The 25088-nt window shown below is 43.6% G+C and overlaps 2 long non-coding RNA genes across 2 annotated transcripts in view; one reads left to right on the plus strand and one right to left on the minus strand.

The window, feature by feature from the left end:
• Nucleotides 1-2732: 2732 nt before the first annotated feature.
• LOC115089552 lies at nt 2733-14919 on the minus strand. The gene is made up of 3 exons (XR_003856159.1): nt 14786-14919; nt 4319-4386; nt 2733-2903 (listed from the first exon to the last, which is right to left on the minus strand). It is a non-coding gene; the product is annotated as an uncharacterized LOC115089552 (long non-coding RNA).
• The window catches only part of LOC115089553, a 32504-nt gene continuing 22114 nt past the window's right edge, over nt 14699-25088 (plus strand). Inside the window, exon 1 of the long non-coding RNA XR_003856160.1 lies at nt 14699-14816. This is a non-coding gene — a long non-coding RNA (uncharacterized LOC115089553). The remainder of the gene's footprint in view (nt 14817-25088) is intronic.

Raw genomic sequence — 25088 nt, forward strand, 5'->3', positions numbered from 1 at the left:
GGCATAGGATGGGTACATTGATGGCATTTCAAGCAGTGCAAAATCATGAACTGCTTCTTATTTAATGGATCTATTGATCTCAGACAAGTCATGATATAAATTTAAAATCCCATCTCAAGGATGAATTAAAGGTCTTTTCAAAAAATAAGAAATTAATAATATATATTATTATGTATGTACAAGAATGGGAAAATTCTGAGCACCAAGATTCCCGGGCACCTAAAAAAATGGCTTTTTAAGTATCTGCGGGCCTCCTGAGCCCAGAAGGAGCCACTGCAGCTACTGCTACAAAAAGGTTGAGAGGAGCCGCCGCTGCTTAAGCAATGGGAGGAGCTGAGGCCTGCTGCTACTGAGGGGAACAAGGACCTGAAAAGAACCATTGTGGTCTGAACCTGGCCCTGTCTGCAAATAAAAGACAAAAGAAACCTGACTCCCTCCCCCCCCCCCAAACCCCCCCCCCCCAAAAAAAAAAAAAAAACAAAAAAAAAAAAAAAAAAAACAACTACAAGGAAAATGTTTTGACCTTGCTCCTAAAATATTTGGCTTGCTGCTCAACATTTCAAAATATGTTTCCATCCCTATGCGTTTCCCTTTAAGCTGGTGTCAAGTAGCTCACTAGCTCTCAGGAACATTGTGATGCCACTCTGCTCTATGAAAAACAATCCTCATAGTGTCTTGAGGTTTCCAAGAAGGTTATATATATCAAAAACAGAATATCACATCTTCCAACAAACCAATTTTTACATTACTCAGTCCGAAAGGCATTATTAGGTGAGATATTTTCAATACACATCATAGATGTTAAAAATGAATGAAAGCAGAGGTGTTCTAATCTCAGCCCTAGAGCGCTATGCAGACTCAGAGTAAATGTACAGGAGTCTTCTACTTAATTATGCTTATGTCAGCATTTTCCAACCCATGATGTCATGTCAACAGGAGGCGTACCTGGCTAGCTGTGCAGCATTTATATATCATGGGCTGGATCCCAAACGAGTATCTTAGCTGGATGATCATGATTTTTGGATTTTAAAGGGAAAGCATCCCAAAGGTCCCATATCCTGGTGATCTTCTACAAAACAAATGGGCTCACCCTATCAGTTTCTGGGCAAGACATCACTGTGTTTGGCTTGAAGAAAAATAGAGAGTTCAGATTTTCTGAATCTTTTACTCCAGGAGACAGCTTCTGCAGCTCATTACTGTCTTGGAACATTCCTTCTCTCCAATTTAGAGGCAACTCAACATCCTCATATCCCTAGCTGGTACATTCCACCAAGGCACACAGGTGTGCATAGAATTACGGCAATACCATCTCTGATTTAGAGCATAAGCTTGCATGCAAATTTAGTAACAGACCATAGGGACCTTACAAATATACATATGTCTGGATAGATAGATTATATGTCTTTCTAAGAATGACTGTTAAATATCTCATCATTATGAAACTGGATTTTTTTTTTTTTACCAGAAATTGGAAACTTGAGCTTGCCTTGTGTACCTGGGCCTGTTTAATATCAGCTGAGATATCCTTCACCTAACAGCGCAGGCAGGCGGATTCTTGCATGCACCGAGATCGTCATGAGGCCAATTTACAGCCTCCCTGCAGAGCTTGTGGGTGGCGTTTCCCTTTGAAAAGTGCTGGCCCAACGGGGGGGGGCCCGCAGATAAGTAGGTCGCGAAGAGTTTTCAGGGGCAAACTCCCCGCCAGGAAGCACGTGCAGAGAGTTTAGTTTAAACTCTCTGCACTGTGTTCCTTGCTGAGTTGTCTTCGATTCCAGCCCGGGGCCAACTCCTTTTTTCCGCAAAAGGCAGGGGTCGTGGCAGAGTTGCATGCCGGGAAGCAGGAGACTCGAGGTTAGGTTTATCGCCAGCGTGCTTGGTTGTAGCGCAGAGGTTATGAACTCAGGGCCACGCAGTGGCTTGCTATTGTTGACTGCACAGAGGTTTTGCCTCGGCGGGTGCCTTCCCTTCCAATCCCAGTCATTTATGGAGCTTGTCTGCCTCAGTTATGGCTACAGGGGAAAAGGGGGAGGGGGAGGGATACTCGAGGGCCAGCACAGAGAATTTAGTTCATGCACTGTACATTTTTTTTCTGACAGTTCTGCAGACTGGAATTCCAGTCTGCCCGCTTTTAGCCAGCCAGCGGGGGAGGCGCTCTCAGGGGCATGCTTACGGTGAGATTGGTAAACAACATGCATGGATTTGATTTTCAAATCTACTTTGTGTGTAGTTTTTCCAGCAAGAAAATCTGCCTTCAGGGAAAAAGCAAGGTCCTTTATACCTGTGGGCAGTTAGCAAGGGACGCTACACGCGTCATATTTGCATAGATGGCATGCTGCTTAGCGCCCACATTTTTCATTTATCTCCATATACAGGCACACATTTGGCAACATAACAACCCGGTTTTAGAGTAATTTTAGGGGAGGTACATTGTGTTTGAAAATCAGTTTGGGCGCAGGCTTAAAAGTACATGCGTGACACTGCAGAGTCAGACCAAACGTGTGACATTGCAGACAGATGAAAGATACTGCAGGCAAGTGCATGCACCACATTAGGCAGGTTCCCTATTGAAAATTGGCCCACCCTTCACGCCATTACACATTACATACAAACGTTCCAATTAGTTTCTTCATATACATTGCACCTCTATGCACACATATTTATATACATTGATCTCGAGATGCCTGAACAAATTACAAAGCCTTGTAAAATTATCAGGTACCAAAGGAAGAATAGTCCCACTGTACGGCTTTTGATCACCTCCTCATAGAGCTCACTACCAGAGAAGATGCTCTTATCCTTCATATTCTTATTGTCCTCCTGAGCCTGAGGACCGCCGCAGCCCTCAGCATCGTGAGCTTAGCGAGTGCACATGATTTACAGTCCTTCCTGGTGTTGCCTGCCTACTGCAAGAAGCGGGGATAAGAGTTTTCAGTAACAGTACAGCAATGAACTGGTACATGGTAACTGGATTCCTATGGAATACAAAGACCATCTCTACCAGAACAGCAGACTAATCCATCATGATTAATTGTGTTGCCTACAAGGAATACCTGATCAGTTGGTTCAGATTTCTCTTATTTTAAAGTTTCATTGAAAGAGGGAGTCTGCTGGACCTGTGATCTGGTCCCTGCCAGGTGCAAGAGCATCATAATCATATATCACTGTCAGGATCCATCATACCAAAACCATCAGTTATACTGCTTGCGTTACTCATTCTTTGGTGCACTGCTTTTGCTTCTGAGAATGCATTCTATGGATTGTACAATTATTGGTAATATAAAGCAGCCCAGAGGATGAGCAATCATTCCAATTGCTAGACTGCAAACCTTTGTTCCTCCTTTCCCTTCCTCTTTTTTTATTATTTCCTACACAGTTTATCACATGCAGCGATCAGCAGTTTGTTTATTCTCCCTTAAAATGTATTTAAAATAAAAGAATAAGTTTAAAGTCCTTTGAATGTGAAATTAGTGGGTACTGTGAATGAGGTCTATTGAAACAGAAGAGATGGCATCTCATGCTATTCTGGGATAGATGGAAGTGGGTTCTTGCCTAAGCATTGCAAATGAACTTTTATGCCATGAGACCATGAAGTCTGCTTAATTTACAGATGCATAGTACCTATTGATACAGTGATACCAAGAATAATTTTCTGGCTTTTCACTATTGTCATGGCATTGCACACATGCTCTCTTACTCTTTGTCTGTCTTGCTGTCTGAAGTAACCTGCAGTTGGTGAGTTAGAGTGCTGACCAGTCCAAGAAGAGGAGCAAGAGACTGTAAGAGATGTTACAGCCCTCCAAAATAAAACAGTTTTATAGTCAGAACTCCATTTTGTGGCACTGCTGACTTGATTCTAGCAGCCCCTTATGTAATAGCTGTCAGTGTAGGCACCGGCAGCTGAATCTAAACAGGGGGGGGCGGGGACTAGGAGACATATTCCTCCTGTTTTGTACCTGCAAATACTCAAACTGCATAAACATTATCCTAGGCTCTGTACAATACCTCATATTAACCACAGAGAGAATTACAGATCAGAAGTAGACATGGGCTTCTCTCTTCATCTTTTTCTTTAATTGCCCTGACCACAAGCTCACAGCTGAGTAGAATTGCAGTGAAGCAAGCATAGTTGCCTCTTAAAACATTAAAGCATATCAACCCCATAGACTGCTCAACCTTTTTGGGATGGGTTAACCTTTGCTTAATTCTTCCTGCATCATTAATGGCATTCCACTTAATTCGCTGGGCTGCCGTGCTCTAAGTCAGGGCCGCTGTGGCTGCTCTTACGGTTTTCTTTCCATGTAAACAACAGGAACCTCACCTTTTAGAGTCCGTGGGAGACTGTCAAACTAAAAACAGCAGCTCCAGGACTCAGCCCTTTGATGGAACCTAAATCATAAGGGGGACAAAAAACACAGGTTTACAGTAGGGCAATTTCCTTCTAGTAGAAAGACCTGCTGTCTGTTTGGTGATGCGTCAGGCACTCAGAAGCAATTAACCAGCGGGGCCCAACCTGGGTCACCAATGTCTGTTAAAGTCAAAACTGATCACCTCCACAGAATAGATTCATTTTCTGTACTATGTGCCACATTCAAAGTTGTATTGTTTTTACAGGAAGTGAAATACGAAAAGACCAGACAATCGAGGAAAACCACAAGCTGAACTTATACTGCAGTAGCTACATTGTTGCAATAACAATAATGGATGCACATAATGGGAAAAGAACCAACTCCTTTTCCTGAACAATGCAAGATCTCTCACATAGTCCTACTGAGAGCTAAGCTGGCGAGGGGATTCTCTGCAAATGACAGTCTCATTATTCCAAGGGGAAAAGATGGAATAAGATATTATTTGTGCATTGTCACCAATGCAATTGCAATTCAATAAAGTCCATTTCAATCTGCCTGATCTGAAATTCTTGTGGACTGAATGTAAGGAGGCGTGTCTGGGGAATACACAGTTGGAATATTACAATAGCCGAGCACAGATATACATAAATGCCAGCCAGGAAGAAACCTGCTGCTCCCAGACATGCTTTGAAAGAGCCAGAAAGCAGTTTTGTTAGTGTTTAGGAGGCTCCGGGCTGGATAAAGAAGAAATCTGGACATACCATCCAGGCAGAAGTGACATGGTTAATCAGTGTCTTATACTATAACTAGCATTATAGTGTTCAGTTCTTTAGCATTTCACTTGTTTGTAATGCTAATGCACTGCTGTAAGGGTTACCAACTGACTCCCTGCCAACTGTATTGACTCAACCAATCCTGATTTTACTCCAGTTCATCTAAGAACTTGTAGTTTCTGCATTTCTTATAAATATTGGAGCAGGATGTCTATACATACAATGAGAGTAAAGGCACACTTTTTATGATTATGACATCAATTGATAACCCTAGGTATTGTGTGTGCATTTCCTAAAGATGTAAAGTATCCATGGCAAATCAACGTACACTGAAATGAGGTTGAATGATGCATGGCCTGAATCACTCCCTGACATGAATCACTCCCTGACATGCAAGTGCCTTTTTGAAATTCGCTGGGAATTCAGGGGAAACAGAGAGAGCCCTGGACATGCCCCTCAGAGTGATGTAGGCGCGCCCCAGTGCTAAGACAGTGATACCTCCTGAGAAAGAAACATCAGGGCAGGCTCTCCCACCCACCCTCCACCAACCGCTACCGACCGTGTGAAGAAACAGCTTCTGCAAATAAAGGCAAGTGCCTTTGTGAAATTCGCTGGGAATTCAGGGGAAACAGAGAGAGCCCTGGACACGCCCCCCCAGAGTGACGTAGGTGTGCCCCAGCACTAAGACAGCGACACCTCCATGCGTTGTGCACCGAAGGGGCACGACAAAGGGGCTATCCCCTTTGTGCACCCCTTCGTACAATCCAAGTGCCGGCAATATATAATTTTATTTATTTATTTATTTAGAATTTTTATATACCGACATTCTCGATACACATATCGAATCAGGTCGGTTTCCATAGAACAAAACAGTCGCTGTAAAGGCGTTACATAGAACAGGGTTTTTTTTAGAACATGAGAACGTAGATATTAAACAAAGTTTCTGAACATAAGAATGGACTATAAATAAATATCAATAACACGTCAAACAGATTTTAATCTCCAAATACACCCTGAACATAAAGAAAAAATGGCAATCCATCAACCTTCATCAGAATGCAAAGACAACAGAAACAGAACAAACTCCAACAACAACTGGAAAGTAAAAGGTATGAAATCTAAAACAAATCTCAAATATCAACACACAACGATTAATCACAACAACACTTCACTCTGTAACTATCTAACACTCTCCTTCCTACTCTTTAATGCTCAATCAATAATAAAAAAATTCCTATCATCAACGACCTTCTCCAAGATGAAAAACCAGACTTTATAGCTATCACAGAAACTTGGGCAAAAAACACTGACACTGTAATAATCAACCAAATCAACAACTCTTCTTATAGAACTTTTTCTTTACCCAGACCAAAAAGAAAGGAGGAGGATTAATGCTCATCTCCAAAAAAAATCTACAACTGAAACCAATTCCAACAAGCAATTGCTCTCCACTAGAAATTGCATTATTTGATTCTCCACACTTACAAATTTGCCTATTATACTGCCCCCCCAACACTCTCGAAAAAAACTGCTCACCACTTATTAACTTTTTCTGACCAAACTATCTATTACCAAACCTATAATTATTCTAGTGATTTCAACCTACATATGGACTCTACTCTATCATTGCATCCTCATCAATCATGATGCACTATCATCTCTATGTCTCAATCAAATTTTCACTGGCCCTACACACAAGGCAGGTCACACACTAGACTTAATCTTCATCAATACCAAGTTCTGGTCGAATCACCAAACGATTTCTAAAATTCCATGGTCAGACCATTCTATCATCCACACAAATCTATTCTCATCATAAACGCTCAACAAAAAAAAACACCACCAAAACCTTCTCCTATCATCCACCTTTCTGCATGGAAATCCTTAAAACAAATCTGCAGACTGAAATAACAAATACTGATCTATCAAACATAGAAAATGCAACATCTTCTTGGTTCAACATCACGAAAACTATAGCAGACAAGATAAATCCAATAATAACAAAAACAATAAAAGAAACAATAAATCAAAATCCCTGGTACAACAAAAACATCAGAGCAGCAAAAAGGAAACTCAGAAAAATAGAGAGATCCTGGAGAAAAAAAAAACTACACTTCTAACGCATAGAAATCACAACTTGCCGAATATAAAAAACTCATCCATAAAACAAAAAAAGACTTCTACTCCAAAAAAATTTCCAAATACCAACAAAACCCTAAGATGCTCTTCAACATAGTAAAAACCCTTACAAAAACCTCTCAAGATGATCAATCACTATCATCAAAGATCAGCAGTGATGACTTCGCCAACTTCTTTAATGAAAAAATCAAATTACTCATAAATAACAACCTAAAAAATGACTCTCAAGACCAGAAACTACTGAATTCAAACAAAAACCTGTCCAACTTTGAAACAGCATCTTCCTTAGAAACCCAAATGATCATAAAAAAAAGAACCCAGCCAAACACATTATTGATGCCATTCCCATTACAGCAATAAAAAATCTCGATCCGTCAATCACCAAAACAATAACAAAAATTGTAAACCTTTCCCTCACTGAAGGAAACTATCCGGAAAGCCTAAAATCAGCCATCATCAAACCCATTCTAAAAAAGAATAATCTAGATCCAGAAAATCCACTGAACTACAGACCCATATCAAACCTCCCATTCTTTGCAAAAATCATTGAGAAAATCCATACTCGACTCACCGATCACCTTGATGAAAATAACATCCTCCTTCTCAATTTGGCTTTAGAAAAAACAACACAGAATCCTTACTACTTGCCATACATGACTTCATACTCAAAGGTTTTGAAAAAGGCCAAAGTTACCTTCTAATCCTCCTCAACTTATCAGCAGCATTTGATACTGTAAACCACTCTATACTGATTAATCGTCTTTCTGAAATTGGTGCTAACAAAACAACTCTTCAATGGTTTTCCTCCTATCTGTCACAAAGATCCTACCAAGTACTACTATGATTCCCTATCAAAGAAAATGAACTTAGACACTAGAGTTCCCAAGGATCCGCCCTTTCAGCGACACTCTTTAACATTTATCTTCTCCCACTATGCCACTTCCTTACAAATCTGAATCTAACCCATTTCATATCTGCTGATGATATTCAAATCTTAATTCCAATAAAAAAATCAATTGAAGAAACATATAAATTAACTGCCTATTACCTAAACAGCATCAAGGAATTACTAAACAACATAAAACTCATCCTCAACTTTGACAAAACTGAATTAATAGTACTTGACAGAAAGAACAACTCTCTGCATACACTGACTCTAAATCTCATGAACCAAAATTCAACTTATCTCCAACCAACCATGCCCGCAACCTTGGAGTAATAACAAAGAACTTTCATTTAAAAACCATATATCAACAAAAATTAAAGATGGTTATCATAAACTACTTACACTCGTCATCTAAAATCGTTTCTCTCAAATAATCACTTCAGATCAGTCTTGCAATCATTAATATTCTCCAATATAGACTACTGCAACTCTATACTCCTCAACTTACCTCTAACACGCCATTCAACCTCTCCAAATCCTGCAGAATGCAGCTGCAAGAATCCTTTCAGGTGCCAAAAAGCATGCCACATCACCCCAACCCTCATATCACTTCATTGGCTGCCAATAAAATACAGGATCAATATAAAGTCCTTTCCATCCTACATAAAATATATATGAAGAACAGAAAAATTGGCTAAGCCCCTACATTCAATTCCATACCCCAAGTAGAAACCTGAGGTCAGCAAATAAAGGACTCCTAAAAACACCACCAACGCACTCAAATCAACTCACCTCTACTCAAAATAGAGCGATATCCCTTGGTAGCCCAAAACTTTGGAACTCCCTCCCAACTAAACTCAGAATTCAGGAAAACCTAAAAACATTCAAAAAAGAATTAAAAACTTTGTTGTTCAACAAAGCATATCAAACCACCCAAAGAATCAACTAATCATCACCGCCCTCCATTACAATCTCATGGTTAAATGAATATCAGCACAACTATACTTTTTTAAAATAAGAATGAACTTGTTTTGATCTTAAGCATGAATTTGTTTATACTATGCCTAATAACATGTTATGTTTTTACACCCCTTGTCAACCCCTTTATCCCTATAACCTTATTTTGTAAACAGTTATGATGGCATTATTTTGACGTTTCCGAATGACGGTATATAAAACTCGTTAAATAAATAAAATTAATGTTATACAATTAACCCTGTTTACTCCATATATGCGTTTCATTTGCAGTTCAGTGGAAGGCATCATATTGGGTGGATAGTGTCTAGGAGCTGGCACCATTTTCTCTTGTTGATTCTAAGACCTCCTACTTCCTCCTTGTTGTGGGGTGCAACTCATGCCCTGTCTTGGACTGCTGCCCAGAACGTGCTCCCCACAGTTACTTCACAGATACAGTAAAAGTTCCTTCCTGCTCATCATAGCACACCAAGATTGTCCAGCAGGCATTTCAAACAGATAGATATAAAGCTCTATGCACCAGCTTATAAGTCCTTTTAATATGGCCCCTGCTTCATTTAGGCCAGGTCCCTCCTGAGCCACAGGACCTCAAAGGTTTCTTGTGATACTGTGCTCACCTGGAGCAGTAGCTGCCACAGTTTCCTTTGCTCCATGGCTGATGTGTTTCCAGGCAAACACCTGCCCTTGCAGGTTCCACATGGCAGCTCCTAGGCCTTCCTCCCCTCGCTGCTCCTTTTCCAGCTTTTTCAAAGCTTCTACTACTTGATCAAACATGTTCCACTCACCCTCACCTGTGCCCTTCACTTCTGGCTACTTGGGACTAGATTCCCCATTGGGCTCTGTGCTACAGATTGCACCCCTTCTTTCAGTTTTCCTTTTTCCTCTTTAATCGCTTCCCTGTTCCCTTGATGGGGCAGCTGCACCTTACCTCTGATCTGTTCTGAGGGGAATCTTCACTCTATCGCTCTCCTAGTCGCAAGTGTCAGAACTGGATTTGCCTACCTCAGTCCTAGTTACTTCAGATCCGGTAGCCTGTGCACACACCACTGTGACACAAGGTGCAGCCCAAGGTGAAGCCCTTTCAAAACACTGTTCACAGCCTTGGGTTTCCTATTTATTTTCCAGCAACAGAAGCAGGTGCTATGGTCAATTCCTTTGTCTGAAAAAGAGCAAGATACCAGTCCCTCATAGCTCTTACACTGCAGTTGCAAAAGTTCGAAAGGAGATGTGACATCAATGGCGGTGTGTTTTTTCATGATGGTGGGGTTCTGAGTGAAGAAATAGAGTAAGAGGAAAGCCCAAACCACAAACTATCAAAAAGTGGCAGGGCAAAAAAAATTTAAATTGTCCTTATCTTAATTATTTGAAAAAAAATCTTTATTCTCACGGATGTATCACGGGATATTCCAAACCTGGCATGAATTACACAGTCCCCTAACATGTCCCCTGTTTTGTTACAGCAAGCAACTGGGTTGGGACGGACCAAAAATAACTTTTCAGTGGTCCAACTGTTAGAGACAATCAACCCTGAGGTTCTGAGTGATACATTCACCAGTCAGAGAAACAGAACGAGAGTCAGAACTGTCTCTGCCGTCTGACTTCTGATTTGACCAGTAGTTGAGCCTTGCTATAGTCATTGTTTAGCCAAATGCTATGTTATAGTTGCATTAGCTCAAGGGGAATGGCATGATATCTTAGCAGAGGTACTTTGGCAGTGGATGTGATGTGTTGCACTGGCCAAGTGGGAGCTTGGAGATTCATTGTAGTAGAAGGCCCCAGCAGAGGGAGTTCCTTGGAAAATCACTTACCAGCTTGAGTCTTGCCAACATGCCAGCAATCAGAAAAAATGGAGATTTGTGGGAGAAAAGAGAGGGGGTTTGAAATGTTCTATCGAAATGTTTTGGAAAGGAGAACAATATGAATAAATGGTAATGATTTTGCTAACAGAAAGTCTCCATCTGCATGGTCGCTGCTGGATTAAACGTCTGGATAGTTTTGTGAATGGCTATCAACTTTAAAACTAAATAAATATGACATAGAGATTTCATGAGACCGTAAAGGGCTTGCTCACCAGCTTGGAGGCTTTCAGCTATTTCTGAGAATCCACTTACGCTAGTCTCCTGAGTTTAAACACTAGTAAAATATCTAATATGCTAATGCTTTGGTCATTCCATGCTAAAAGTTCATTACTGTTATTACCTAATTAATGTCACATACTTCACTGCTGCAAATATACAATTATCTTCTGAAAATGAGTTTGGAAAACTTTTCTCTGCGGTCCTTATTTGTTTCAAGTCCTTCCCATTGGCTTAGATACCTTCATGACTGCTCCTGTTTATTCAGCTGTGCTCATTGGAATTCATGGTCTGAGAAAGGGAAAGAATGCCTGCAACTTCAAAGAAAACAAAGTGAAGTATTTCCTAAGCTCTGGTAGAAGCTAGGAATACCCACACCTTGTTTCTTTTATGTAAGTAAGAATCAGAAAAAAGAAAGTAGCTGTTAAAATGTTGTTAGGACTGTCGCTGCCCGATGTCTCCAACTCCGCCCTCGTTACCTCTTTTGCGGTGGTTGATGGACGTCTGGCTGCTGTGGCGTCTGCCTGCCATCCTCCTCCGGCATCCCCGGTCTGGCTTGGGCGCTGCATCCTGCCATGTTGTTCAGCTGCCATAGGGCGCGCGCGCCTCGCTGCCCTGCTTCTTATTCCTTCTTTGGCGCGAACCTCAGGGGCGTCCCCCTGTGATTGATGTCACGCATCCCGGATACAAAAAGCCTACTCTGTTTGCTAGCTAATCGAGTTAGCAAGGTGAAGGGACTCCTTACGGATGGGATTCGCTCTCCGTACCTAGCTACCCTGCCTCTCCTTTATTGGACTTACTCTATCGGGGTACCCGCTCCTCGGGGCCTCTCTCTTTTATTTCAGGTCGCTGTCTGGAACTGGTACTCATTCCTCGAGGGCCCATGTTCCCGGACTCGCTGCCTGAGCTCACTTCTGCTTGGAGAAAACCACTGCCCACACCATCTGTGAGTTACCATCTAGATTCTCTCAGAGCTGTTCCCTGGAACCAGGTACTCGCTCCTCGAGGGCCTGCCTCTATTCCAGCGTCTGTGTTTACCTTTCGGGAGAACGGCTGTGAGAGTAATCTACCAATCAGGCTCTATACCAGAACCCTGTGTATGCTCCACTGTACTCACTATTTCAGTTTCTCTCCACTACAGCACAGCTATTGAGGGATCACTGTGTCCAGTGTCCTGCGGGACTACAGGCCCAGCCGGGCTTCATCTCTATTCACTTACTCGCCACCCGTCTGGTGGCTTCTCACTCTGTTTAATAAAAGATAATTCTGTGTTGTGCGTCCTAAAGCTGAGCCTGACCTGTGGCCCCTCACGGGACTTATCCCCCATGGGCATGGTCATCTGCCACAGTGTCCAAGGGTCCACCCAAACCTTACAAACAATAACAAATGTGGGTGGCTGCCCCAAATCTGCCCCTTCCACCACCACCACCGTGATAATCAAACAATCAAAACACTTTAAACTCAATACGCAAGATTTATTAGCTCAAGAGATGAATGTTGAACAAATATAAAACTCTAGTCATGAGTTCTTGGTATTGATAAAAATTTATAAAATACAGATTACAGAGATATTGTATTAATTTTCAAGGGCTTGAATTCAGTAAATAACGATATGTGCAGGACATACAGACACACGCACACATGTGCATCCAGGGAGAGAGAGAGGGTGAGAGAGATACAGAGATTGGCTATGTTTGGAAGAAAATTTTGGATTGTTTTACAAGGAATCACATGTCAGAAAACAAGCTGAACTAGTGCCTTATAAGGGGGAAGGTCAGCCACTAGTCAATGTGATAATGTCATCATATTATGCCTTCACCTTCAAGAAGCATCATTCCTCAATAAAGCACTATGCCACCCCTTCCAAAATAAAGCTCATTGCTTGTATTTGCCATACTCAGTTTTATCTGTCTATATCACTCTGTCCAGCTGTCTCTCTATCTCTGCCCATCTATGGCTATCTGTCTATGTGTCTGTCTGTCTGTCTAGATGTACACGTATGTGTCTTATGGCTAGTGCCTGTGGAGAGACTTCATACTTCTGAAGCCAGATTTGAAATTATCAGGGATAACCACAACAGAAGATATTCTATAACAGTTTCAGACAAGCCTGTGAGATTTCTCTTTCTCTACAATGCCTTGACAAACAGACCTAAGCAGTAACTTTAAAACAGCCACGCGGGCATACATGAATGTGCGTATGCCGGCTTGCACCCATGGACGCGGCCATTTTATAACATGCGTGCGTATATGCGCACACCTTATAAAATCGCCTGGACGCGTGTAAACGTGCGCACCATTTTATATAGATGCGTGTATATGCTGCTTCTACCGCGTAAGTTGGGGGGGGGGGGGGATTTTAATATACTTGCGCATCGATACAATTACCAGCTAAACCAGTTGTTCCCACTTTGCCCAGTTACTGGATAGGACTTCCTAACCCCCCCTAGCTAACCTCTCTTTTACCCTACTGGCCCCAACCCTTAAAACCCCACTGACTAGCCTAGTATATTTTGTGCGCCTGTGCGCATAAATACTTACGCGCTGGATTCCATTCAAATTCCTGGAATGCCCATGCCCTGCCCAAACCACGCCCCACCCCTTTTTTGGACTTTTTCTTTTGTGCCCATACCGGGAGATACACGCGTCCATGGACGCACCTTAAAGTACACGCCCTGGCCCATGAGACACTTGTAACTCCCTGATTTGCCATGCATAGGGCTTTTAAAATCTAGCCCTTAATGTTTTGACTCCTTGCATGGGTTGCAATCGCTGATCCACTCTCTATGTGGACATAGCTAGATAGTGTCAACTGCCTCTGTTCCATGTCTCATTCCAACAAGGCATAGAACCCAAAACCAGGTTGACCAGAAAATGTGGTGCATGTATCATTCACCTTCTGCTTTGGCATTTGAAGTAGAAAGTGTATTGCTTTTATGAATCATTTGGGGCATTAACCCATCACAACCAATTGAAGAAAAAATTACTTCATGCTGTAAATGTCTGCGATTGCCAATTGCTGTGAAATCAGTTAAAAAGAAAAAGTATAGGTTTAAAATTGTGTAGTTAAGGAGTTAAAAATACAGTACTAGATCTTCTGGATACTGGAGGATTTACAACTGGAAAAGCAATATGGGAATGCAGTAAGCAATAATACTCAACAATAAGTCTGGGGCATGCAGACCACATTCTGCACTCCTGGAGTACTTTAGACACCAAGTGAAGCTCTGTACATCTGGCACCCAAGAAATGCAATGAATTAACTCTATGGTTGAGAGAAAGCAAAGGCGAGTTGTTAGACAGAATCATGTGACCATATACCAACCCCCTTCAACACAGTCCATGCATATTGAGGCACTGACCAATGGCAAGACAGCAAGCGTGCAATGGCTGATGACAACTCAGCCTGGCTGAATCTGAGACAGCTGAATGGGGAAGTGACAGCCTGATGGGTCCATATAGGAACTATCAGACATTCCCGCTATAGTTCCACAAGTCTCAGAGTCCCATCTTGGGACAGTGTGAGCAACCTCCCCTCACCAGGCTTATGGCTTCCCCTTTTACATTTTTCTTTCACATTTTTGATTCTCACCACAAAGTGGAACCCTACTTTGATGTTCAAGGTCAGTATCACAAAAGCATAGCTTCCTGATGTCTAGAACAGCGGTTCTCAACCGGTGCGTGTCGCGCACTTCCTGGTCTCCCGCTGCTCTTCCTTCCCTCTCCTCACCCCAGCAGGAGGAACGCTGCTGCCGTGCCGTGGCAGCAGCGTTCATGGAAGCCGGCAACACCAACATGGCCTTTTCTTCTTCCCGCCCCTGCGGCCGGAAGAGGAACTGAGGTTCTGCAGGGCGCACGGGAAGAAGAAAGGGCCCTGCTGCTGCCGCCACCACCGCAGAAGTCGTGCCTAAGGCTCTCCCTCAGCGGTAAGAAGGCAGCACTCAGCTGTTTGCCTGTGCTGCTCGTGGTGCAGAGCCGTCAGCTGAGAATGTGGCCACGGGGATTTCCTGCTGTGGGCAGCTGTTTGGGAAATCCGTCGATTAGCTGCCCCGGGTCTGCGGCGGTGAAGGACTGTCTTAGAAAGGAGAAAGTGTGAAAACGAGCTTCACGTAATTACATCCGTCAGTCCTATCTAAAAGGATTTTTTTGTATCTTTTAACGTATGCTGGTGTCCTTAGTGCAGTTTATTGGGGCAATTTACAAATGTGCCCCTAACGATGCAAACTCTGCGTTTACTTATAACCTGCCAGCTTTGTACCAGTTTTCAAAGGGAAAGTGCAGCTCCCTGGGGGAAGTGCCTGAAGAGATTTGCAGCTGCTTTTCTTCTGCTGGAAATAATGCTTGGAGTCCTGAAAGGGCAATCAAGGCCCTGTCCCTGGCTAAAGGAGTGGGCAATTTGCAAATAACCAACTTACACCGGGAAATGTCTATTTATTTATCCCCTTAAAGAGCTCTTGAAAATTGTTCAAGGCAAAAATACCAATGTCTAAGCCAACTTACCAAAAAAAAAAAAAAAGTCACTGAAGTGACATATTCAGCTGTGATATCCCCAAAAATTCCAAGATGTGGGTGGGAAAAAACATCCAATAATAAGACAGCAAACAGAAACTTCCCGTTAGGTATGCTTGCACATGGATTTGGATTTACATGCCTTTCCAAGTTCAAGGCAAGTGACATTTCAGGTATGGCTGTTGGCAGGTATTTCCCCTTCCCAGAAGACTTACAATGAAAGTCTCCTTTCTGAATCAGTCCTTCACCGCCGCAGATGTGGGGCAGCTAATCAACAGATTTCCCAAACAGCCGTACGGCAGGAAATCCCCATGGTCACATTCTCAGCTGATTGCCCTGCACCGTGATGATCGCAGCACATATAAACAGCTAAGTGGTGCCTTCTTACCTCTGCGCAGCCGGGGAGAGTCACTCCTGCTGCAGTTCCTAGCTTGTCACGACTCTGCTTTAATGTCAGCATACAAGCTACCTTGTGCTGTAGCTGCCATGTGTGGTGGGGTTGAGTGAGTGAGACAGAGAGAGTGAACCAGCATGTGTAAGTGTATGAGAGAATGTGTGTGTGATTGAGACTGTGTGTGTGTAAGTAAGAGAGAGAAAGCATGTGTGTGAGCAAGAGATTGGTCAGGGAAATGAGTGTTGTGTATGTGAGAGAGAAAGAGGGATTGGTCAGGGAGGTGACTGGTGTGTGGGAGAGAGAAATTCGTCAGGGAAGTGATTGGTATGTGTGAAAGAGAAAGATGATTGCTGTGTGAAAGACAGAAAGTGTGTGTGTGTGTATGTGTGTGAGACAGACTAGTCATTGGGCCCTAAGGAAGAGGAGCGTGAGGATAGAACTTCAGCAGCCATTGCTGCTTCTGGTGTGTGCTATTGGCCTACAAGGGAAAGGAGTAAGAAAGTTGCTGGAGAGGATAAGTAAAGGTGGATTTTTAAGTTTATCTTGATTGACTGTCATTTTAATTATTGGGTATTCTTTTTTATTTAGATTGTTATATTCCTCTTTTTGCACTTTTTTGGCACTACAAAGCAGATTACATTCAGGTATTATGTGATGTGTCTGCTGTTTGAAATATTTTATTGGTGTTTAGAGAATTTTTAATAAATTTGTAAGTTTTTAATGATTGATGACATTCTATTTATCAGTTGTTTTGAAACATTTATTATATTTATTATTTTAGTTTTAGAATTATTATATTACTTAAGAAATGTATAAATAGAAATGTGGAGATAAACTGAGTGTATGTAGTGCAACAATGGAAAAATAAAAACAACTTGATGGCCACTTTGGGGGGGGGGGGGGAAGGGAGAGAGAGAGAGCGAGAGAGGAGGTGAGGTTTAGGTATTAGTGTAGGGGTTAGAGAGAGAGAGACAGAGAGAGCGCCAAGCCATAATGCCCTCATCCTAGGTAGGTATTTATATCTCTATAGGAGGCCCACCTAGTAACTCGAGGTGAGGTTTAGGTATTAGTGTGGGGGTTAGGAGTCACTTTGACATTCAAAGTGAGACGTACGAACAGAACAGTGCTCTCTTGTGAAGATTTGATGTCCTTTGGAGTCAGTCAGACTCAGTCCATCAAGCTAGGTTGAGAGAACATTGCACAAATCTCATCTTTGGCCCCTAACCCCTACACTAATACCTAAACCTCACCTCGAGTTACTAGGTGGGCTTCCTATAGAGATATAAATACCTACCTAGGATGAGGGCATTATGGCTAGGCGCTCTCTCTCTCTCTCCTTTAACGCCTCCTATTTTTCTCATTTGCATCACACCATGCGTTATGGTGCTTTCGCATGCATTAAGGTGTTTTTGCATGTGAAAACGCCTTAATGAATGTGAAAACGCCATATTGCACGTTGATAAATGACCCCCTTTATGCTGTATTTGGTCAGGGTCTGTCTGTGTTCTGCATATGTGACCCAGGTAAGGGTATTCTGCAAGCTTGAAGTTTCTGTGAAGGGAATCTATAGCAGATTGGCTTGTTCTGTTTTCCTAATAGGAGGTGAATTGGTGTTTAGGGCCTGATTAAATAATTGTAATGTTGCCTTTTCATAAGTAGGGTTGTTACTGTTTGAATGAGTTCCATAATGTAGGTATAATCTTTTGCACATTAGTTTATTTACATTATTGCAAATCCTGGGAGCCTATTAGGTGCTATAGTTCTGTTTCCATTTCTCCAGGTTTCCACTGCATGCAGAGTGGCTTTTTTGGGTTTCCATTCCAGTTTCTGTCTCCATATTTGTAATTTTGCGGTCTTTCTATACTTGGTGAAGGTCGATTCTATGTTGTGATTGAGGTGAGGTATTTTATTAGCATGTAGGCATTTATATCAATCCAATGACCAAACATCACCAACATCCAATCTTTCAAGCAACAACTTTGCAGATTTATTTAACGAAAAAATTAAAATCCTCATAAATAACAACCTCACCAACAACACGCAAGACCTGAAAATACAAATCAATCAAACACCAAGCTGGCCCAACTTTGATTCAGCATTGTCACTGGAAATACAAGCTATCATAAAAAAAAATGAACCCAGCTAAGCACCCTATCGATAGCATACCCATACAGATGATCAGAGCCATCGAACCATCAATAACCAAAACGTTAACCGACATCGTGAACCTATCCCTCACAGAAGGAAATTACCCCGACTGCCTAAAATCAGCAATTATCAAACCCATACTAAAAAAGACCAATCTTGATCCAGAAAACCCACTAAACTACCGACCCATATCAAACCTACCATTCATTGCCAAAATTATTGAAAAAATCGTCCACTCCGAACTCAGCGACCACCTGGAAAGGAACAACATCCTACTCCCCACGCAATTCGGCTTCAGGAAACAACTGAACACTGAGTCACTACTCCTTTCATTAAACAACACCGTGCTCAAAGGCTTTGACAATGGCCACAGCTACCTTCTAGCCTTACCAGACCTATCCGCAGCCTTCGACACAGTCAACCACTCAATCTTGATTGATCGTCTCTCCGAAATTGGTGCATAGGAAAAACCCTATAATGGTTCTCATCCTTTCTATCACAAAGAACCTACCAGGTATCAATCAACGACACCCTCTGAAAGAAAATAAACCTTGACACCGGAATCCCCCACGGCTCCACCCTATCTGTGACACTCTTCAACATTTATCTCCTCCCGATATGCCACATCCTCTCATACCTTAAACTGACCCACTTCATATATGCCAACGACATCCAAATACTAATCCCAATACACAACACTGGAAGATACCTACAAAAAACAGCCACTTACCTCACCAAAATAAAGCAACTACTAACCAACATGAGACTCAACCTAAACATCGATAAGACAGAAATAATCATGCTGGATAGAAAGAACATCCCTACGCAACCACCACCACTCAACATAATGAACCAAAATGCGGCAATCTCCCCTGTCATTCATGCCCGAAACCTAGGAGTCATAATTGACAAGGAACTATCCTTCCTGAACCACATCACTGCAAAAATCAAAGACGGATATCACAAACTTCTAACCCTACAATATCTAAAACCTTTCCTTTCCCCCAACGACTTCAGAACAGTCCTTCAACTCCTCATCTTCTCCAACCTGGACTACTGCAACTCCCTGCTATTCAACTTACCTCTCACCACAATCCGACCACTCCAACTCTTCCAGAACACAGCCGCCAGGATACCCTCAGAAAATAAAAAATACGATCACATTACTCCAACACTCATATCGCTACACTGGCTCCCAATAAAATACAGGATAGACTACAAAATACTAACCATATTACACAAAATAATATACGAAAAACAAACAAACTGGCTAAGTGCATCCATAAAACTCCACTCACCAAACTGAAACCTCCGTTCAGCTAACAAAGGTCTTTTAAAAATCCCACCTGCTCGGCCCAAACAACTCACTTCAACTCGGAAGAGAGCCATATTCCTAGGAAGTCCCGAACTCTGGAACACCCTCCCAACCGAACTGAGAACACAGCAAAATTTAAAAAGCTTCTAAAAAGAACTAAAAACTTGGATGTTCACCAAAGCCTACCAAAACACCCAATGACTCTATGCTATAACTTCTCTCCCTACCTGCCCATAATAACATGTAGAACCAATGCAAGAACATAATATAACCTGTTGTGATCAATGGACTTGTGAACCCTTGGGCCGGCCTACAGGAGACTTGGGAAGGGCTTCACTGGTCTCGACTGAACAGGCTGGGAGGCAGACCTCTGGCGGACAGGTGGAGATGGTTTCACCCTGGAAGCTGGTACTCCCCCGGGAGGAGCCCTTGGGAGTCCAGCCACTGGGACTTAGGAGATTCACCCTGGAAGTCGGAGCCCGTAGGGGCCCGACTGCTGGGACTTAGGCGAGGCTCGGAGCTGGACCTAGGATAGGTACGACAGTCAATGAAGTGGAAGCAGGCGAGTACCAGGTGTGGACGAGGCAGGCAGGAACCCGGCTTGGGCTGTAGACAGGCAGGAACCCGTACCAGAGAGCAAGTCGAGTACCAGCACGACAGGCAGGCAGGCAGGCAGGAACGGAGTGGCTAGAACGCTAGCGGACTCCGGGGCTCGAGGCAACGGGGGACCGAGGGAACCCTGTTGCAAGGCGCCGATCAGGTGTCTGCGGTGACCCTAAATAGGCCGCGGTGTCTGACGTCAGACCAGGGGCGGAGCCACCCTCGGGCAGGAAACTGCCTAGAAAAGCGCGGGGCGCACGTGCGCCTAGAGGCAGGCCAGTAATGACGTCTTCCCTGCGGGGACGCCCAGGACCCAACTCCACTTCGTTCCCAGCTGGAAATGGCCCTCGAGGTAAGGGCCGGGACGCGAGCTTCACGGACCGGACCGCAACAATAACCAGTATAATTTGACTACCGAACTACATTTATAATGCCCTCAATAACTCTCAACAAGTGCATGAATTTTTAGAACACTCTGTTAAACATTGAAACTTTGTAAACCGTTGTGATGGTAAATTGAACAGGGAATATCCTAGTTCTGTTCTGCACCCATTGTTGGGGGGTCAGGGCGGTTCCTGTAGATATAGAGTATATGTTTACATCTAGCCCCGTGACGATCATGTGTTCAGTGTGTCACGCATGTGAGAATAATCTGTCAGGTGTGTCCCGACAGAAAAAAGCTTGAGAACCACTGGTCTAGAACACCAATGGACTAGCAGGTCTGGTTTCTTTTTGTGACCTCATTGGAGATGGGGCCAAGGTAGATTTTCTGTTTTTCTGCTTCTGATCTAATCTTACTCCGGCATCTGCTAATGAATAGGCTGAGACTTCTGAACAAAGTTAAAAAGTAGTTTTTGGTGTCAGAGCACTAAAACATTTCAGCAAATCAGAGTAACCATCTCCACCTCTCCCTTCATGATACCAACTTGCGGTAGGAGGGAGAGGGGTGAGAGCTGTGCCCTTTAACATCAACAAAATGGGTGACCCTTATCGGAGAATGTACTGATGGCTAAGGATCTCTAGGTGAAGCAATGTCCTGCTGCAAGGGTTACTTGACAGTTTAAAGTACCACATGAACCTTTGCTGCCACCTCTAATCCTGAATTGTTGCCTGGCTTTGTGTGCGTTAGACAAGGAAGAGTTCTGTTTTACAGCAAGTAGGTAGTGTATTTACAATACTTAATGGTCTAAATGAGTGGATTTAACCCCATTAGCTCATTACCAGTTCATTCCAAGAGATATATCTGTTCAGCTTAGGTAAAACATCTTCTGCAAATAAGTCAATTACTCAGTTAAAATAACATTAAATTAACCCTGATCTTTAGTGATTAACTAATTTTAGTCCTGCTGCTGGTCATTCACTAACTAACATTAATCATCCAGTTATCAAATTTAAAAACCATAGATTTTAAAAGACACCGAATAAATACATTTAAAATCCCTAATCACATTTAGCAACCCTTAAAATGAGACATACAATATCTATTCCTCAATCAGCCTTTAAAACTTTATCAACTCGACAAATTAAGATGCAGACAGAAGCCCAGCAGCAAGATGAAAGATATCCAGGTATGTTTATGTAACCCAAACCACTTTTTGGGTTACTAATAGGGCTTGCAACTGTCTAGTGCAGTTAGGGAGATAATTAGAGGAGTATCAATTCGTGGACAGCCCAACATCTGGGAGGAAGTGTTTTCTCTGCCCATCAAGGGGACTGGCAAGAACTGCAGTCTGCAAGGATTCCTACCACCAGGGATCCCCACCAGAAGATTAAGCTACTAATTGTGAGTAAAAGATCTACATTCAAGGGAGGACGCCCATCTGGCATCCACAAAGAGCCCTGAGGGATAGAGACATTAAGTCTGTGCCAAGACAGATTTTTATGCCATTGGGAGGGGTTTCCAACAATCCAAGGGCCTAGCCCAGAGGGACCATTGCACAATCTAATCCAGAAGTGTGGATAGATTCCTGGACTTTATAAAATAAATGTACAAAATTACTGCCTTATCTTATGGTACTGCCGATATCATTTTAGCGTTTTATATTGATTTCCGTATAAGAACGTATTGATTGAAGTCTCCGAAGGTGCGCCTACACTATGTTTGATTGAACTGGTGGAATTTGTGCAGTATACTTGTTCAAGTATATATGAATGCTGCCGTGGGTGCAGCACCATTAACTTATGGGACCACAAGTCCTCTTTAGAGGTTCGAGTTTTATTACAATTGATGTAACGCCCATGATGCAGCCCTAATTTTAGGTGAAACTCGGCCAGAGTCGGGCTATTTGGGCACTTTACATTTTGACTTGTGCAACTTTCATTCCCCCAATAAAAACATCCCTGCAACTAAGACAGCTGGTCTACATTTTGTTTCATCTGCTTCCTGGCTTTAATAGACCATATTCCGTGCTGTTTCTTGGGACCTAATAAAGACTAATGCACAGATAGAGGAGAAAAGAACTGTAATTCAGAGAGAAGCTGCAGAGACTGGTGTGTGATTCACCATATTTAATTGTGCCATTCAATGAATCTGTATCAGTAAAGCATTATTTTGGACACTGCCTACGTGGTCCAAGTGCAGTTTGTTTGGTACACAACACACAGCCCACAGCAGAATGAGGGAGCTCCATCACAGCTGACTAGTCACCCCGTACTGGGACTGGAGACGACTCCTTTCCACCCCTAGTCTGAAGGACCTACATCTTGGGATGGGAAGAGAAGTGAAAGCTAGCCAGGGTCCCTGCCCCAAAGAACTTACAAATAACTTGACTTGTACCTTAAGGAGATCACCCAATGTGGGGCACGAAGTACAGGGTGTGAAGACAGCCAGAATAAAAGTGGGAATTGCTGTGAAGCAGCTTGTTAATTAATCAGATGTTCTGCAAAATAGTCACAAACTTTACCAAAATGGCCACCATTTCCGCTGAAATCACCACTCCCGCCAAAGTATTTAGTAGCAAGTATTAGTGTGCCAAATGAGGGGACACGTCAGTGCTCATGACGTCATTAACGGGAATGATGCTGGTACATCAGTGCGATGTCATCATACCAACAAACTAGCATGAGACACGGCTTGCATGTCTCATGCTAGTTTGTTGCTTGCATGTCTCATGCTAGTTCAAATGGTCATGGCCAGCTCTGCCCTTTCGGAGACGAGCAGCAGCCAGCATTCCATTCGTGGTTCAAACGAAGGGTCCAACAAGCAGCAGAGAGCTCCCAGCAGTGCTCGATTGCCAGAGCGAGATGACCCAAACAGAGGAATCTCAGCAGACGACGCCTCGACCTCTGCAGATATGGCATCTTTCTTTGTGCTTTATGGGAGGATTAAGATAACTCTCCAAGGAGCCCAGATGATGGGGGCAGGGGAATACTGGCAGTACTATACTTTACAGCCTGCCCAACCAGTGCAACTACAGTGTGGACATTGCCTTCAAGTTACTAAGCAGTGCACCTGCCCCTGGAGCGACCTCGTAACTTGCTTCTGCCCTGGAGGGAGTGACCATGTCCAGACGGTCTGTATCACTAGCCCTGGGATCCGAAGGTAGCAGGGACTGCGCCATCAAGAAATTGACTGGAGAAGTCGCAGCCACCATTCCAGCTGTGTCTGAAGTCAGTGGTAGCATATTGCCATTGGAAGAAGTGGCGGAGGTCTATAAAACCAGCGGCTCTGGTGAGTTCATAGCTCTGGTGTTACGTTTGGGCAGTGGTCCGGTGTAGTGAACACCACCTTCAGGAGTGACTCCAGGTGGAGAGAGACAGGGATAGCTGGAAGGTCTCTGATGATGGCTGGGAAGGAATGTGATGCGGCAGGAGTGTATGGAGCTGGGCGATGGCTGTGATAAATGGCGCAGAGTACTGGCTGGGAACAAAGTCAATGTCTAGGCAGGGTCAAGGCAGGCGGCAGGCAACAGAGTCAAAGTCCAGGCAGGGACACAAGAACCTTATAGCAAGACAGAGAGCCCGAAGGCCACACACACACACAAGGCAGCGGGCCCGAAGGCCATACTCATATGGCAAGGCAAAGGGCCCGAAGGCCATGCACACACAGCAAGGTAGGAGCCCCGAAGGCCACACACACACAGCAAGGCAAGGCAGAAGGCCCGAAGGCCACACACACCCAGCAAGACAAGGTAGGGCAGAGGGCCCGAAGGCCAGACACACACAGCAAGGCAGGAGACCCGAAGGCCACACGCACACAGTAAGGCAAGGCAAGGTAGAAGGCCCGAAAGCCACACACATGCAGCAAGGCAAGGCAGAAGGCCAGAAGGCCACATACACACAGCAAGGCAAGGCAGAAGGCCCGAAGGCCACACACATGCAGCAAGGCAAGACAAGGCAGAAGGCCCGAAGGCCACACACAGTAAGGCAAGGCTAGAGCAGGGAGACCAACGAGCTCAATGCCGAAGCACTTAAGTCTAGGGTAGGCAGGGCTATAAAGGCACATCCAAGACATAGAGCAGAGGGATTGGGCCAGCCAGGAGAGCCTGCTCTTGAAGGACACCTGGTGGTGAGGCGGTTGCACAGCAGCCATAGCCGTAATATCTGCAACTCGAATGACTGCTGTTGAGGCTGGGAAAACCCAACTGGGGGAACCTATGGAAGTGGCATACCCACTAACGATTCTGAGGCTGATAAAGATCCGGAGAGAGGTAGGCCTCCACTACAGAGACCACTAACACAAGCAAAGCCCCGAGGGATGGGGCAAAGTCTACTAATAGTATAGTCTGTCTAAATGTCCAGAGAGAGGCCGGTCGGCCGTGGGATCCACTAGCTCCTGCCCATCTGGAGGTACTCCATCAAAGAAGACGGGAGGGCCGAGGGAGTCGACCCAGTGGAATATGGCAATCAGTTTCACATCATAACCCCAGAGGTCAACCTATATGCTAGAAAACCAAAACCCTATAGAGAATACTGAGTGCAAGCTATGAA

This window comes from Rhinatrema bivittatum, chromosome 4 (assembly GCF_901001135.1).
Source record: "Rhinatrema bivittatum chromosome 4, aRhiBiv1.1, whole genome shotgun sequence".
Lineage (NCBI taxonomy): Eukaryota > Metazoa > Chordata > Amphibia > Gymnophiona > Rhinatrematidae > Rhinatrema > Rhinatrema bivittatum.